This window comes from Pongo pygmaeus, chromosome 5 (genome assembly GCF_028885625.2).
Source record: "Pongo pygmaeus isolate AG05252 chromosome 5, NHGRI_mPonPyg2-v2.0_pri, whole genome shotgun sequence".
NCBI lineage: Eukaryota > Metazoa > Chordata > Mammalia > Primates > Hominidae > Pongo > Pongo pygmaeus.
The window spans coordinates 53,628,603-53,645,986 of NC_072378.2; the positions used below are offsets into that span (position 1 = coordinate 53,628,603).

A 17,384-nucleotide genomic window follows, 5' to 3' on the forward strand; every position below is an offset into this window, starting at 1 on the left:
GGCAGAGAATTGCTTGAACCCGGGAAGCGGAGGTTGCGGTGAGCTGAGATTGTGTCACTGCACTCAAGCCTGGGTGACAGAGTGAGGCTCCATCTCAAAAAAACAAAAACAAAACAACAAAAAAACGAACAAACAAAATCCAATTATTTCTTCTAGAGATACCCTCAGTGCTATTCTTCCTTTTAGAGACATCTGCAGTACAGCCTAAATCAGTTCAGTTCATATGTTTTGTTCTAGGTAGTCTGCTAGGCCTTGGCAACACCAGAATGAAAGCCATTAAGAAGTTCATTCTAGTAGAAAAGATGATCAAAGCTACTAAATAAGGCCGATTTAATTTGATGTATAGAATAGAAGTAATATAAATGAGAAGGCTATTAAGCTGGAGGGAGAACCAAAGGAAACCCACCAAAATAATGCTCGATGAGCCTTTTGAAGGACAAATAGATATTTATCAAGGCATGAAGGACTGGAAGAGGGTGTTTTGGGGAGTGACAATATCCTGGACAACATGATGAGGGATCAGTACCTGTCAGGAAGGTCCAGACTTTCAAGGATGAGGCTTAGGAGGCAGAGATGAGAAGGCTAGCAGGCAAAAGGCTTGGAAAGCCTCATAGTTGCATTCGGCAGCCCCTAACAGATTTCTCATTCGTCTTTCAGTTCATGAACAAATTCCTTTCCTGCCTGAAGTTTAAGACCCTGCTTCATCTTTTTTTTCTGAAATGGAGTTTTGCTCTTGTTGCCCAGGCTGGAGTGTAATTGCACTATCTTGGCTCACCACAACCTCTGCCTTCCGAGTTCAGGCGATTCTCCTGCCTCAGCCTCCTGAGTAGCTGGGATTACAGGCGCACACCACCATGCTCGGCTAATTTTGTATTTTTAGTAGAGATGGGTTTCTCCATGTTGGTCAGGCTGGTCTTGAATTCCCGAACTCAGGTGATCCACCCGCCTCAGCCTCCCAAAGTGCTGGGATTACAGGCGTTAGCCACCACGCCTGGCCGACCCTGCTTGATCTTATTGTACTTTATCTGGCCAGTCTCGGTTTCCTCTCTGTAACCCCTTTGTTGGTCAGGAGGACATTTCTCCATCCCTCAGATACATTGCATCAGGACAAAGCCTAAAATTATGCCAGCTGGCCAAAGAGGATGTCTATAGGGTCTAGCTCCAGAATCACAAAGCAGAGTAAAGAGGGTATTTAGTGTTGACAGGCAATAAATCACTGGCACACCTGTCATGCTTATTCACTTACTTAGGTCTATTCTCTAGTGTATTTTTCACATCCGTATATCTGAACCCTGTCTACCCTTCAGGATCCCCAAAATGCCACCTCCTTATGAGAGCTTCCCACACTATTCAAGAACACATGATTTCTCATTTCTGTGATGCTCTTTTGTTTCTTCTTTGAGACAAGGTCTCACTCTGTCACCCAGGCTGGAGTGCAGTGGTGTGATTATGGCTCACTATGGTCTTGCTTTCTTGGGCTCAAGTGATCCTCCCACCTCAGCCTCCCAAGTAGCTGGGGCTACAGGTGCTCACCACCACGTCCCACTAATTTTTGTGTTTTTTGTAAAGATGGGACTTCACCATGTTGTCTAAGCTGGTCTTGAACTCCTGGGCTCAAGAAATCGCCTGCCTTGGCCTCCCAAAGTGCTGGAACTACAGGTATGAGCCATGGTGCCTGGCCATGTTGAACTCTTAACTCTGAATTATATGCTGTCTTGTATCACTTGGAACTAACAGTGTTTTTAAATTACAAAATAAATTCATGATTTTAAAAAAAGTCATATTCTCAGCTCCCATAGGTTTCCACTGTTAACATGTCAGGCATGTCCTTTCAAACTTTTGTTTTCCCATATCTTTTTGTTCCCATATAGAACAAAAAGATATTATTTTTATTTGCAATCCTATTTTACATGCTATTGCTTTTAGTGGTTTTGTTTTGTTTGTTTGGTTGATTGGCTTTGTTTTGCTTTTTTTGGAGATAGGGTTTCCCTGTGTGGCCCAGGGTAGACTCAAACTCCTGGGTTCAAGTCATTCTCCCCACTCAGCTTCCCAAGCAGCTGGGACTCGAGATGCCCGCCACCACATCAGGCTATTGCTTTTCATTGTTGATGAGTGTTGGTTCTGGCTCCCCAGCGAGGCTGCTAGTTCCTTCACGGCCAAGTTGGGATCTTCCACTTTCCCTCTCCTCATAGAAAGACTTGCTGAGTTTCCAGGTGCAGCATCACAGCCATCCTTGTCCCAAGCACCAACCCTACTCGGACACAGGAGGGCGCTGAGAAACTCTGGCTCCACACTCTGATAGAGGTGTGACATGATGTCCCAGACTAGTAAGGGTATTTTTGCTTTCTTAAGGCCAAGGTCCCAACTTATTACCCAAATTCTCCTAATTGTTTTTGTTTTGTTTTGTTTTTTGACACAGGGTCTTGCTCTGTCGCCCAGACTGGAGTGCAGTGGCGCAATCTCAGCTCGCTGCAGCCTCCTCCTCCCAGGCTCAACCTATCCTCCCACCTCGGCCTCCCAAGTAGCTGGGACCACAGGCACATGCTACCACGCTCAGCTAATTTTAAAAATTTTTTGTAGAGACAGGGTCTCACTGTTTTGCCCAGGCTGGGCTCAAACTCCTGGGATCCAGTGATCCACTGCCTTAGCCTCCCGAAGTGCCGAGATTATAGGCGTGAGCCACCTTGCCTGGCCAAATTCTCCTAATTGGATCTCTGTCATTGTTATTAATAACAATAATCATAGTAGCTTCCCTTGACTGCACACTTACAATGAATCAGGAGCCATGCTTAATCACCTGTCTGTATTATCACCCTTGATCCTACAGCATCCCTATCAGATAGGTACTATTTTTATTATGCCTCCTTTGTGGAGAAGGAGATCAAGGCTCAGACAAATAGTATCACACAGAAATGTAAGTAGCAGAGCTGGGATAGAACTCAGAGACATGCCTGTTCACCACGGTACTGCATGAAGAGTCCTATGTGCTCAGCATCTGGAGTCTTTGTCTCCACTCCTATAAAATCTGAGTTCTACGTCACTCTTTCCACCCTGTGCCTCCTCCCCTAGAGATAGGAATCCTGCCTTAAGCCAGGTGGCTAGAGGCCCTATTACTTGGTAACTGACCTCAACCACTAATGATTGGATTTCTCAGTATCTCTACCCTTGCATTCCCTGACACTCTGAGGCCTGCCTATTGAGATCATTCTGGGTTTTTTTTTCATCAATAGTGGTGCTTTAGGCATTTTAAGCAGGATAATTATTTGGGTCAGACTGTCCCATGCACAGAATTCCCAGACGCAAGATGCCAGCAACATCCCAGTCACAATATCAACCATAACCCACACCTTCATATTTCTACATGTTCGGGAACCAGGGAGGGAGCAGTATTGTGCTGCCTTTGGTTTGGGGTGACCATGCCAGACTCTCAGGGCTGACAAGTTTGCCTAGACTATTGCCTGTGGTTTCCAATTCACAGCCTACAAGATACCTTGTTCTACCTAATGGATGAACTTCTACACTTACAGTTCTATCCTTCTGGTACCTACCCTACCTAGTTTCAGCCATTTGCCCAGTTCTTCTACTGTGGACTTTTTTTTTTTTTTTTTTTTTCAAGACAGAGTCTTGCTCTGTCACTCAGGCTGTAGTGCAGTGGCGCAATCTCCGCTCACTGCAACCTCCATCTCCCAGGTTCAAGCGATTCTTGTGCCTCAGCCTCCTGAGTAGCTGGGGCTTCAGGCGCACGCCACCACGCCCAGCTAATTTTTGTATGTTTAGTAGAGACGGGGTTTTGCCATGTTGTCCAGGCTGGTCTCGAACTCCTGACCTCAGGTGATCCACCCACCTCAGCCTCCCAAAGTGCTGGGATTACAAGCGTGAGCCACTGTGTCTGGCCATTCTATTGTGGACTTTTATTTATCATTTGTTGTGTATCCGGCATTCTTCCAAACATTTAGTCCTCACAACCACTTCATGAAATTAATATAAATTTTTAGTTGTTGTACATATTTGTTGGGTACGTATGATATTTTGGCTACACGCATAGAATGTGTAATGATCAAGTCAGAGAATTTGGGGTGTCCCTCACCTTGAGTATTTACTGTTTCACATGTTGGGAGTATTTCAAGTCCTCTCTTCTAGCTGTTTTGCAACATACAATACATTGTTATTAACTATCGTCATCGTACTCTGCTACTGAATATATTAAGAAATATATGGAATGCTTCACTGACTTGCATGCCATCCTTGTACAGAAGCCATGCTAACCTTCTCCATATCATTCCAATTTTAGCGTATGTGCTGAAGGGAGTACTGGTATTATTAAGCTATATAAGTATGAAATTAGTATAAGGAAACTGAGGCACAGAGAGGTAAAGTAGCTTGATGTTTACAGGGTGGTGTAACCAAACTTTTGGCATCAGCAAATTGACATAGGTCAAAGGAAAAATATGAACTGGAGAAGAATGATGTTAAAAGTCATTTCCTTCGTGGGAGAGTATGTCTATCTAACATTCTGATCCCTTCTGGTGTCAACATTCCCCTGCCTCCTTACCTCACCATTTTTTAGGAAATTGCCTTTCCCCGAAGGCTGTCCATTAGAACGTTCTGTCCCTTCTGACATAGAGCCTGACCTATTCAGTCTTTCCCTGGAATTTTCCAAATTAGAGGTGGAGGAATTGCTCTTTCATCTCAGATGCCAAATTGTAAGCCTGACCTCAGTCTTGCTGATGGTCATCTCTGCTGCACATGGCAGAATCTGAGAGAATGGAGACAAGAGACGAGCGATGGAAAAAGGAAGGAAGGAGGGAGCACTGAACATAGCCAAGCCCGAGGCCAGCTCCAATCCTCTCTGTTCCAGTTATGTGACCCAACAAATATCTTTTATGCTTTCATTCCTTGGAATTGGGTATCTCCAACTTACCCCTATGAGAGATCTACTAACACACTTCCCACCCTCCTAATCTAGGTAAGCCTGCGTCTCGCCCAGATTTCAAAGTAAAACACTCTCCTTTTCATTGATACTTCACTGAAAGTGAAGTGGGCATCAAAAGTGACTTCTCTGACACTGCTTAAAATTGGGAAATTCTCTGTAGTGTCTCACTGGAGTCAACGTGCAGGACACAGGGAACAGTCATTGTAGACCTCAGTTTACACCTACCCAGCATGTGCAATTGCTAAAGCAGGTAATCAGATCACTTTTCTGTGTTGTGTAAAACTGAACTTTGGATTTTTCCTTTTGGGTTTCTCAATTTGGAAGCCATTCGTGGCTCTCATGTGGAGTTTCTACAAGTTCTGTATAATTTACTTCAGTGCTCAAGACCAAACTGCATCATCTTAAATTGGATTCTGAGCTGTATCCGTTCTGAGAAACAAGAAGTGTTCTCTTTCTAAATCTCTGGGCAGACAAGACAAGCCTGGGTGACTGTTAAAATCCCTAGATGATCGTGGGAATGTTCCTGGATATCACGGTCCTCTTTGGAAAATATTGTGAAACTTTAAAATATGTAATCATAAGACTTGAGAACTGTTTTACCAATAGAAACTATGACTAACATGTGTATATGCAACATCAGAATCATGAACCATGAACCCAAGAGTCAACCCCAAAAAAGGAAAACATAAAAAACAAGCTCCCAAATTCATAGTGGTAGATTATTTCCAATTTCCTGTAAATACTTGGCTGTCCTTTTGTTTTGTGCTAAAAGTCAAAAAATGGGGTGTCCTATAAGTTAATAAAAATGCAGCTAAAAGCAGAATTGACTCCATTTCTTAAATAATTTTACAAACTAGGAAATAAACAACAACTTTTTAAAACTTAAAAACCATGACCAAACGAAGCTGGAATGTGATGCTACCATTTCCATGAGGCAGTAAGCCACCCCGCCCTGGCTATTTTTCATACAAATATCATTTATGCTAAAATATAATGGGTTGAGCTGGGCGCAGTGGCTCACGCCTGTAATCCCAGCACTTTGGGAGGCCAAGGTGGGTGGATCACCTGAGGTTGGCAGTTCGAGACCAGCCTGACCAACATGGAGAAACCCCATCTCTACTAAAAATACAAAATTAGCTGAGCACGGTGGCACGTGCCTGTAATACCAGCTACTCGGGAAGCTGAGGCAGGAGAATCGCTTAAGCCCAGGGAGCGGAGTCTGCAGTGAGCTGAGATCGCGCCATTGCACTCCAGCCTGTGCAATAAGAGCGAAACTCCATCTCAAAAAACAGAACAAAACAAAAACTATATATATACACATATACACATATACACATATACACATACATAGATACATAGATACATATATACACATATACACATATACACATATACACATATATACATATATACATATATACATATATACATATATACATATATACATATATACATATATATATAATGGGTTGTTACTGTTACTTGAGGTAAATTAATATTTCAAATTATTTTTTTCTAATTTCTAACATGCTAAACATAGAGATAGCCATATAAGTAAAAGCTTTTTGAGGTCCACATGAATTTTTAATAGTAAAAACTTGTCCTGAGACCAAAAAAGGAAAAGTTTGAGAACTGGTGCTATAAAGTACTAAGTACTAAATTTTTTTTTTTTTTTTTTTGAGACAGAATCTCACTCTGTTGCCCAGGCTGGAGTGCAGTGATGCGATCTTGGTTCACTGCAACCTCCACCTCCTGGGTTCAAACAATTCTCCTGCCTCAGCCTCCCAAGTAGCTGGGATTACAGGCACCCGCCACCACGTCCAGCTAATTTTTTTGTATTTTTAGTAGAGATGAGGTTTCACCATGTTGGCCAGGCTGGTTTCAAACTCCTGACCTCAAGTGATCCACCCATGTCGGCCGCCCAAAGTGCCAGGATTACAGGCGTGAGCCACTGTGCCCAGCTCTAAGTACTAAAATATTAAGCCTTGATCATCAAAGGAGACGGCTGTTTCTGATGATATTCAGTGCTCTGAGTGCAAACTTCCCCATCTCCTGCCTTCCATGGGCTCCTATCTCCGGACTAGAAAGACACAAGAATCAAAGGGAGGAAGACAAGGAAAAAGATATTTTCAGTGAAACTGCACACTATCAATACCTATATGACAAAATTTCTATCAGTGGGAGGGAGCCCCTGCCCACAGCAAGGCTTTGGGACACCCAAGACTGATTCCAATAGACATAGACCCCACCATTCCATAGTCCAAGCTCCTACCTATCATCAGTGGAGGTGCCCAGCATAGCCCATAGGAGATGGCATCACCAAGGGCAACCGAGGTGTCTCCTTTGGCAGGCCACTGAGACCTTAGCAACCAGCATCACCAAAGAGGGCTACAACAGTAGAAAAAGAAAAGGGTGGATGCTATGTGGTAACTGAGAAGGCTCATTGACGAGCACATAGGAGATACCCACTGAAGACAAAATTTAAAATACTTGGAACAGAGATGAGGTCCTGAAGGTGGATCCTAGAGCCAGCAAAATACAGTCTAAAACTCGTAATGTCACCCCAATTTAAACTCTGAAGCCTGGTTAAATTACAGGTTAGGTGTTTACAATTAAAGAATACTAAGAAAAATGCTTTAAAAATGGCATATTGGCCGGGCATGGTGGCTCATGCCTATAATCTCAGCACTTTGGGAGGCCAAAGTGGGCAGATCACTTGAGGTCAGGAGTTCGAGACCAGCCTGGCCAACACAGCAAAACCCTGTCTCTACTAAAAATACAAAAATTAGCTGGGTGTGGTGGCATGTACCTGTAATCCCAGCTACTTGGGAGGCCTAGGCAAGAGAATTGCTTGAACCCAGGAGGCGGAGGTTGCAGTGAACCGAGATCATGCCACTGCATTCCAGCCTGGGTAACAGAGTAAGACTCCATCTAAAAAAACAAAACAAAACAAAAGTATCTTGTTATTTGCATGATGGGATTACAGATAATGTTTATTTCCTTTTTTATATTTCTCTGTGATTTTCTAAATTTTCTATAAGAAGCATGCACCCTTTTTAATAATGTGATACTTTTTAAAAAATCAATGGTATAAAGTAAAAATATGTACTATTTATATGGTACCTTATAGCAGCAGTGCTTAATTTTTTTGGTCTCAAGATCAGTTAACACTCTTAAAAGGCTTTGAGAGCCTCAAAGAACTTTGCCTACGTGGTTATATCTGACAATATGTACCATATCAGAAATTAGAATTTAAAAAAGTTTTAGGCCGGGCGCAGTGGCTCACGCCTGTAATCCCAGCACTTTGGGAGGCAGAGACGGGTGGATCACCTAAGGAAAGGAGTTCAAGACCAGCCTGACTGACAGGTTTTAGTAGAAACCCTGTCTCTACTAAAAATACAAAAATTAGCCAGGCGTGGTGGTGTGTGCCTGTAATTCCAGCTACTCCGGAGGCTGAGGCAGAGAATTGCTTGAACCCGGGAGGTAGAGGTTGCAGTGAGCTGAGATCGCACCACTGCACTCCAGCCTGGGTGACAGAGCGAGATTCTGTCTCAAAAAAAAAAAGAAAAGAAAAAATTTTTAAACAACAGATTTTGGATTATTAATTAATTAAAACAATAGTAACAACACATTACACTTTAACATAGATAGCATTTTTCTGGAAAATATTTTATCTCCAAAAGAATTAATGAGAAGAGTAACAATGTTTAACATATTTGCAAAATCTCTTGAATGTCTGACCTATTAGAAGACAGTTGGATATCTTCCATCTCCTTCTGCATTCAATCTGTTACAAATATCACATGTCCCATAGCTTCTGGAAACTCCGTTGCATACTTGTGAAGAAAGGCAAATAGGCCAGGTGCGGTGGCTCACACCTATAATCCCAGCACTTTGGGAGGCTGAGGCAGGAGGATCACTTGAGTCCAGCGGTTGAGACCGGACTGGGCAACATAGCAAGACCCCATCTCTACAAAAACTACAAAAAATTAGCTGGGTGTGGTGGCATGTGCCTGTGGTACCAGCTACTTGGGAGGCTGAGGTGGGAGGATCACATGAGCCTAGGAGGTTGAGGCTGCAAGGAGCCATGATCATGCTACTGCACACCGGTTTAGGCAACAGAGTGAGACTCTGTCTCAAAAAATAATAATAATAAAATAAAAAGAAAGGAAAATAACATCTTAATATTATCGTAAAAGTAGTTTTGATCTTGGGGCCAGGTGCAGTGGCTTACACCTGTAATCCCAGCACTTGAAGGCCCAGGCAGGATTGCTTGAGCCCAGGAGTTCAAGACCAGCCTAGGCAACATGACAAGACCCTGTCTCTGCAAAATATACAAAAGTTAGCCGAGTCTGGTGGTGCACGCCTGTAGTCCCAGCTACTTAGGAGGCTGAGGTGGGAGAATCACCTGAGCCTGGGGAAGTCAAGCCTGCAGTGAGTTGTGTTCACATCACTGTACTCCAGCTGGGGTGACAGAGAGAGACCCTGTCTCCAAAAAGAAAAAAAAATAGCCAGGCATGGTGGCTAATGCCTGTAATCCCAGCACTTTAGGAGGCCAAGATGGGTGGATCACTTGAGGTCAGGAGTTCAAGACCAGCCTGGCCAACATGGTGAAACCCCGACTCTACTAAAAATACAAAAAATTAGCCAGGCATGGTGGTGCAGCCCTGTAACCTCAGCTACTCGGGAGGCTGAGGCAGGAGAATCGCTTGAACCCGGGAGGTGGAGGTTGCCGTGAGCCGAGATTGCGCCACTGCACTCCAGCCTGGGCAACAGAGCGAGATTCCATCTCAAAAAAAAAAAAAAGTTTTGATCTCGGAAATCTCCTGCAAGGGTCTGGGGAGCCCCAAGACTCCCTGGACCACACCATTGCTTTATGCTTTACAAAATACATTCACAAATTTCATTCAACTCTCCCAAAAATATTTTAGTTGGGCATGTTTTGAAACAGATGAAGAGCCTGAGATTTAGAAAGATTAACCAGTTCATCCAGATCACATGCTCAGATTTCTGTGTTTATACTCTGGATCTAGGACTGGATTCCAGATAACTACGACATCTCCCCTGTAAAAGCTTTTTGATCACTCACCTTTACCTAGATAAGCAACTGCCTGGGACACTCAAAGAATTTTTACACAATGATTAGAATAGCTAATATTTTAACTCTAGAATGTGGTAGAAAAATAGAGATCCAAAGAAGTTACATAAAACAGAGCAAGACAACAGAAAAAAAGCACAAGTCTTGGGAGGCAGGAGCCCTGAAGTCTGGATGCCAGTCCCCCACTTGCTGTGTGACTTGAGACAGGTGACTTTACCTCTCTGGGCACTAGGATTGCTTAATCTGGAAAATGAGCTGATGATCTCTTACCAGCCTGAAGGCATGGGCTGGATCGGATGATTGCCCAAGATCCCTCCTAGTGGAAGGGCTGTCATTTACCAAAAATTCCAGTCATTTAGAAGGCTAGGAATATAATTCAACTGAGATGGACTCTCCTCTTGAAAGTGTAGTCCCTATGATTTTGCCATTTTCTCTAATGTAATATTTGGAATTTAGGATTTATTGAAAGCAATTTTAGTCACCTTTTCTTTAACTTCTTCAAATTTTGTCCAGAAAACTCAGGCTTGAGAATAATTTCAGCCTTGAAATCACTTGAAAAGCTGCTATGTAGGAATCCAATGCAATTCAACACATCCCACAAGTGTACTGAGTGTTGTATAACAGATGTCATGCACACTTCATTTTCTTTCTTTTTCTTTCTTTCTTTCCTTCTTTCTTTTTTTTTTTTCCTGGAGTCTCGCTCTGTTGCCCAGATGAATACATTGGCGTGATCTCGGCTCACTGCAACCTCCGTCTCCTGGATTCAAGCAATTCTCCTGCCTCAGCCTCACGAGTAGCTGGGATTACAGGCGCATGACACCACACCCAGCTAATTTTTGTATTTTTAGTAGAGACGGGGTTTCACCATGTTGGCCAGGCTGGTCTCGAACTCCTGACCTCAGATGATGCACCCACCTCGGCCTCCCAAAGTGTTGGGATTACAGTCATGAGCCACTGCGTCCAGCCACTTGATTTTATTTCTAAGCTTTTTCTTCATTTTTTATTACGGTAAAATATACACAACATAAAATTTACTCTTTTAAACGTTTTTAAGTGGCAGTTCAGCGGCGGTAATTACACTCACATTGATGTACAACTATCACCACCATCCATCTCTAGAACTTTTTTATCAGCCCAAACTGAAACTCTGTACCCATTAATAATAACTCTCAACCTCTCACTTCCCCCTTGTCCCCAGCCCCTGGGAACCACTATTCTACTTTCTGTCTCTATGAATTTGCCTATTCTAGGTATCTCGTATAAGTGGATTATATAATATGTGATCTTTTGCATCTGGCTTATTTCACTGAGCAGAATGTATTTAAAGCTCACCCATGTTGTAGCATGTATCAGTACTTCGTTCTTTTTTTTTAAGTGGCAAAATAAAAATCACATAAAACTTACTATGTTAAACATTTTTAAGTTTGGTAACAATGAGCACATTCACATTGCTGTGCAACCATCAACACCGTCTATCTCCAGAACTCTTTTCATCTGTAAAACTGAAATTCTGTCCATTAAATATTAACTCCCCTTTCCTCCCAGCCCCTGACAACCATCATTCTACTTTATGCCTGTAGGTTCCTCATATAATCAGAATCATATAGTATTTGTGTTTTTGTGACTGGCTTATTTCATTTAACATAATGCCCTTGAGGTCCATCCATGCTTGTAGCAGGTATCAGAATTTTCTTCTTTATTAAGGTTGAATAACATCCCATTGTATGTATATACCACATTTAGTTTATCCAGTCACCCATGGATGAACATTTGGGTTGTTTGTACTGCATTTAATTTTTTTAAACCTTCATTTGCAGATTAGAGCAACTCCTGAAAACTGTTGGAAGTACAATCTAGTACTAACATAATGTGCTGTACACAGGTAAAGGAAATACAATCTAGTCCTAATATAATGTGCTGTACACAGGTAAAGAAAAAAACAAAATAGAGTTAATGGCAGTAGGCATGAATCAGAGAAGTATGCACTGAGTTATTTCAAGTTTGAAAAGGAAATTCCAGTGTTTAAAAAAAAATGAAGCCAGATTTTTGTCTGTTGTTTTTCTCTCTAAAGGGATGTTACTAAATTGTAAGTTTCATAAGGTCAGAGACTGTACAACTTTTAACTGCACATTCCATATTACACCTTGCAAAGTTCCTGGAAAACACCATTAACTTATCTATATACACCAGCATAGCGTACAATTAAGAAATATCTTCATCTAAATTACCACATTTGATTTTACGACAACCTGACAAAATGGGCAGGGCAAGTATTTGTGCAATCTTATGGACAAAGAAGCTGAGGATCTCAGCCATTAGCTCATTTCCAGGCAATGTGAGAGCAGGGACACCAACAGAGGTTTGTAATGCCATTCCCAGCTCTGTCCCTCTGTTTCCCCATCTCTCAGCAGTTGTGAATGAGCATGTGAAGTCACTTCCTAAGTATAATTTCATCTTAAGACACAGAAATATAAGTTAGACAACATCTTAAGGTCCTTCTGATCACGAAATATTTTTTTGTGTGTGACAGTCTCACTTTGTCACCCAGGCTGGAGTGCAGTGGTGTGATTTCGGCTCACTGCAACCACTGCCTCCCGGGTTCAAGCGATTCTCCTGCCTCAGTCTCCTGAGTAGCTGGGATTACAGGCATGTGCCACCACACCCAGCTAATTTTTGTATTTTCAGTAGAGATGGTGTTTCATCCTTGTTGGCCAGGCTGGTCTTGAACTCCCGACCTCAAGTGATCCACCCATCTTGGCCTCCCAAAGTGCTGGAATTACAGACGTGAACCTCTGCACACAGTGATCATACAATTTTATGTGACAGTTTCCCTGAGAGCAAATACTTATTTTCAAATATGAAGGTATGTCTATGTGAGATCAGGCCTACTAACAAATATTTAGAAAATAATAAAGTGACCTCAACTTTTGTGAAAGACCTTGCAAAATGAGAGAAAACCAACAAAAAGGGACAAGGAAAGGAGGGGGTTATATAGGTTTGATAGGAAGAACATTGATTGCTCTTTGATTCTTGTGCTTAGTTTAGAAAAGGTAGATATTAAATTGATTATAGGTATGATGATTGGTTCAAGCAGGATTACCTAGAACAAAATTATGAGTGCTCCTTGAGTGCTCCAGCCTTCTTGGGTTTCCTCTCTGCAGATCCTTGGAAGGCACCTTTCTCAGCTCTACCCAGGGGCTCTATACTTTCAAGCTGCCCAGTATGCCCAGCCCTCCGATGCACCATCTGAGCCCTCTTTCCAGATAAAGCCTCACCCTCTGTTTCCTCATGAAAACTTGCCTACTTAGAACTTCTGGTTAAAAATGACAGATTGTTCACACACATTTATTTCCCCTCCTTCCCAAAACCCTGCTAGAGTAACTGTAAAACAGTGTAAAATAGTGTTAGGCATCACACTGATCAGGCAAAAGTTAGAGGTATTCCCCCTAAGAACTGGAACAAGATAAGCATGCCCACTGTCACCATTCCTATTCAATATAGTACTTGAAGTCCTAGCCAGAGCAGTCAGGCAAGAGATAAAAATAAAGGGAATCCACATTGGAAAAGAGGAAGTCAAACTATCTCTCTCCACTGATTATATAATTTGATACCCAGAAAGCCCTAAAGACTCTGCCAAAAGACTCCTAGACATGAAAAACAACTTTAGTAAAGCCTCAGAATACAAAATTAACATACAAAAATCAGCAGCATTTCTATACACCAATAACATTCAAGCTGAGAACCAAATCAAGAAAGCAATCCCATTTACAATAGCCACAATAAAATCACACAAATGAATGGAAAAGCCCTTCCATGTTCATGGAGTGGAAGAATCAATATTGTTAAAATGTCCATATCCCCAAAGCAATCTACAGATTCAATGTCATTCCAATCACATTACCAACATAAGTTTTTTTGAGACAGAGACTTGCTCTGTTGCCCAGACCAGAGTGCAGTAGCGTGATCATAACTCACTGCAGCCTCAACCTCCCTTGCTCAAGCAATCTTCTCTCCTCATCCTCCTGAGTAGCTAGGACTAAGGTGCATGCCACCACACCCAACTAATTTAACAATTTTTTTTTTTCGAGACAGAGTCTTGGTTTGTTGCCCAGGCTGGAGTGCAATGGCACGATCTCAGCTCACTGCAACCTCTGCCTCCTGGGTTCAAGCAATTCTCCTGTCTCAGCCTCCCGAGTAGCTGGGATTACAGGCATCCGCTACTACGCCGGACTAATTTTGGTATTTTTAGTAGAAATGGGGTTTCACCATGTTGGCCAGGCTGGTCTCGAACTCCTGACCTTGTGATCCGCCCGCCTCGGCCTCCCAAAGTGCTGGGATTACAGGCGTGAGCCATTGCACCTGGCCAACAATTTTTTTTTTTTTTTTGTAGAGACGAAGTCTCTACAAAATGTTGCCCAGCTGGTTTTGTACTCTTAGGGTCAAGTGGTTCTTTCACCTCAGCCACTCAAAGTGCTGAGATTACAGGTGTTTGCCACCAGGCTCAACCACAGTTTTTCACAGAATTAGAAAAAAAATAATAAAACTCATATGGAACTAAAAAAATAACATGAATAGTCAAAGCAATCCAAAGCAAAAAGAGCAAAGCTGGAGGCATCACATTACTTGACTTCAAACTATACTACAAGGCTATAGTAACCAAAACTGCATGGTACAAAAATAGACACACAAACCAATGGAACAGAATAGAGAACACAGAAAAAAAGCCAAACGCCCACAACCAATTGATCTTTGATGAAGTCAACAAAAATAATCACTAAGGGAAAGGATACCCTATTCAATAAGTGGTGCTGAGAAAACTGGCTAACCATATGAAGAAGAATGAAACTGGACTTTTACCTATCACCATATACACAAATTAACTCAAGATGGATTAAAGACTTAAATGCAAGACCTCAAACTATAAAAATCCTAGAATAAAACCTAGGAAATACTCTTCTGGAGATTGGCCTAGACAAAGAATTTATGACTAAGCTCTCAAAAGCAAATGCAATAAAAACAAAAATTGATAATTAGGACCTAATTAAACTTCTGCACAGAAAAAAAAAATTAACAGAGCAAACAGATAACCTACAGAATGGGAGAAAATATTTGCAAACTATTCATCTAATGACAAATATCCAGAATCTAGGAACTTAAACAAACCAATAAGAGAAAACCAAAATAACCCCATTAAAGAGTGGGCAAAGAACATAAACAGACACTTCTCAAAAGAAGACATACAGGCCGGGCATGGTGGCTTATGCCTGTAACCTCAGCGCTTTGGGTGGCTGAAGTGGTGGATCACTTGAGGTTAGGAGTTCAAGACCAGCCCAGCCAACATGGTGAAACCCCGTCTCTACTAAAAATACAAAAATTAGCCGGGTGTGGTGGCACATGCCTGTAATCCCAGCTACTTGGGAAGCTGAGGCAGGAGAATTGCTTGAACCTGGGAGGTGGAGGTTGCAGAGAGCCGATATCACTCCAGCCTGGGTGACACAGCAAGACTCCATCTGAAAAAAAAAAAAAAAAAAAAAGACATACAAGTGGCCAACAAACATGAAAAAATGCTTGACATCTTTCACTAATCGAGAGTTACAAATCAAAACCACAATGAGGCCAAGCACGGTGGCTCACACCTGCAATCCCAGCACTTTGGGAGGCCAAGGCAGGTTGATCACTTGAGGCCAGGAGTTCGAGATCAGCCTGGTCAACATAATGAAATCCAATCACTACAAAGCAAAAATCAACAAAGAAAACCCACAATGAGATATCATCTCACACCAGTCAGAATGGCTATTATTAAAAAGTCAGAAAATAACAGATGTTGGCAAGGTTGCAGAGAAAAGGAAATGTTTATATACTGCTGAGAGGAATGTAAATTAGTTTAGCCCTTGTAGAAAGCAGTTTGGAGACTTCTTAAAGAACTAAAAATAGAATTACCATTTGACTCAGCAGCCTCATTACTGGGTATATAACCAAAGGAAAATAAATTGTTCTACCAAAAAGGAACCTGCACTTATATATGTTTATGGCAGCACTATTCACAGTAGCAAACACATGGCATCAACCCAAGTGCCCATCAATGGTGGGTTGTATTTTTTAAAAAGTGATACATATACACCATAGAATAATACACAGCCATAAAAAACAATGAAATTATATTCTTTGCAGCCACATGGATGCAGCTGGAGGCCATTATTATACATGAATTAATGCAGAAACAGAAACGAAATACTGCATATTCTCACTTATAAGTGGAAGCTAAACATTGAGTACACATGGACACCAAGATGGCAGCAATAGGCTGGTGCAGTGGCTCACGCCTATAATCCCAGCACGTTGGGAGGCCAAGGCAGGTGGATCACCTGAGATTAGGAGTTCAAGACCAGCCTGACCAATATGGTGAAATCCTGCCTCTACTAAAAAAACAAAAATTAGCCAGAAATCACTTGAACCCAGGAGGCGGAGGTTGTAGTGAGCCGAGAACACACCACTGCACTCCAGCCTGGGTGACAGAGTGAGACTCCATCTCAAAAAAAAAAAAAAAAAAAAAAAAAAAATGACAGCAACAGATACTGAGGACTGACTCCAAAAGAGGGGAGGGTGGGAGGAGAGAAAGGGCTGAAAAACTACCTATCAGGTACTATGTTCACTACCTGGGTGATGGGATCAACAGAGGCCCAAACTGCAGCATCATGCAATGTAACTGCACATGTAACAAACCTGCACATGTGCCCCTTGAATCTAATTTCTAAAAAAATAGTGTTAAGCCCCACCCCCCCGCCCAAAAGAGGCTAGAGGATCACAGTGGAAGAAAGATTTCAATGAATTTTTGAAAGACAAAGTAGGCATCAGAGGAACTAGCTTAACAAGGGAGAATGTTACAACGTAAACAGAGGTAGATATGAAAGAGAAGAAAGCCAGTTGGCTCACAGACTTAGTGCCTGGATTTCCCAAGTACCACAAAGGAGACTTACATGAAACTAAAGCACTGGCTGAATGTTGAAGGGCTGAGCAGTTGGGTCATTCTCCTGTATCCACTCATAAGACAATAGTCCCTCCCCTACCCGTATGAGATCTGAGGATTGTTCTCTTGGGGAGCTGAATAACCAAAGCTTTGGATTTGGAAAAGTTCTGAATTTAGGGACATAAAGAACAGGGAAGGCCAGGCATGGTGGCTTATGCGTGTAATCCCAGCACTTTGGGAGGCCGAGGCAGCCAGATCATGAGGTCAGGAGTTCGAGACCAGCCTGGCCAACTTAGTGAAACCCTGTCTTTACTAAAAATTTACAAAAATTAACTGGGCATGGTGGCGGGTGCCTGTAATCCCAGCTACTCGGGAGGCTGAGGCAG

The 17,384-nt window shown here is 42.2% G+C and overlaps 1 non-coding gene across 1 annotated transcript; it reads right to left on the bottom strand.

Annotated features, from left to right (window-relative positions):
* Positions 1-4,208: 4,208 nt before the first annotated feature.
* On the bottom strand, positions 4,209-4,312 carry LOC129039699 (U6 spliceosomal RNA). Its single transcript, XR_008503418.1, has one exon. It is a non-coding gene; the product is annotated as a U6 spliceosomal RNA (small nuclear RNA).
* Positions 4,313-17,384: the final 13,072 nt, after the last annotated feature.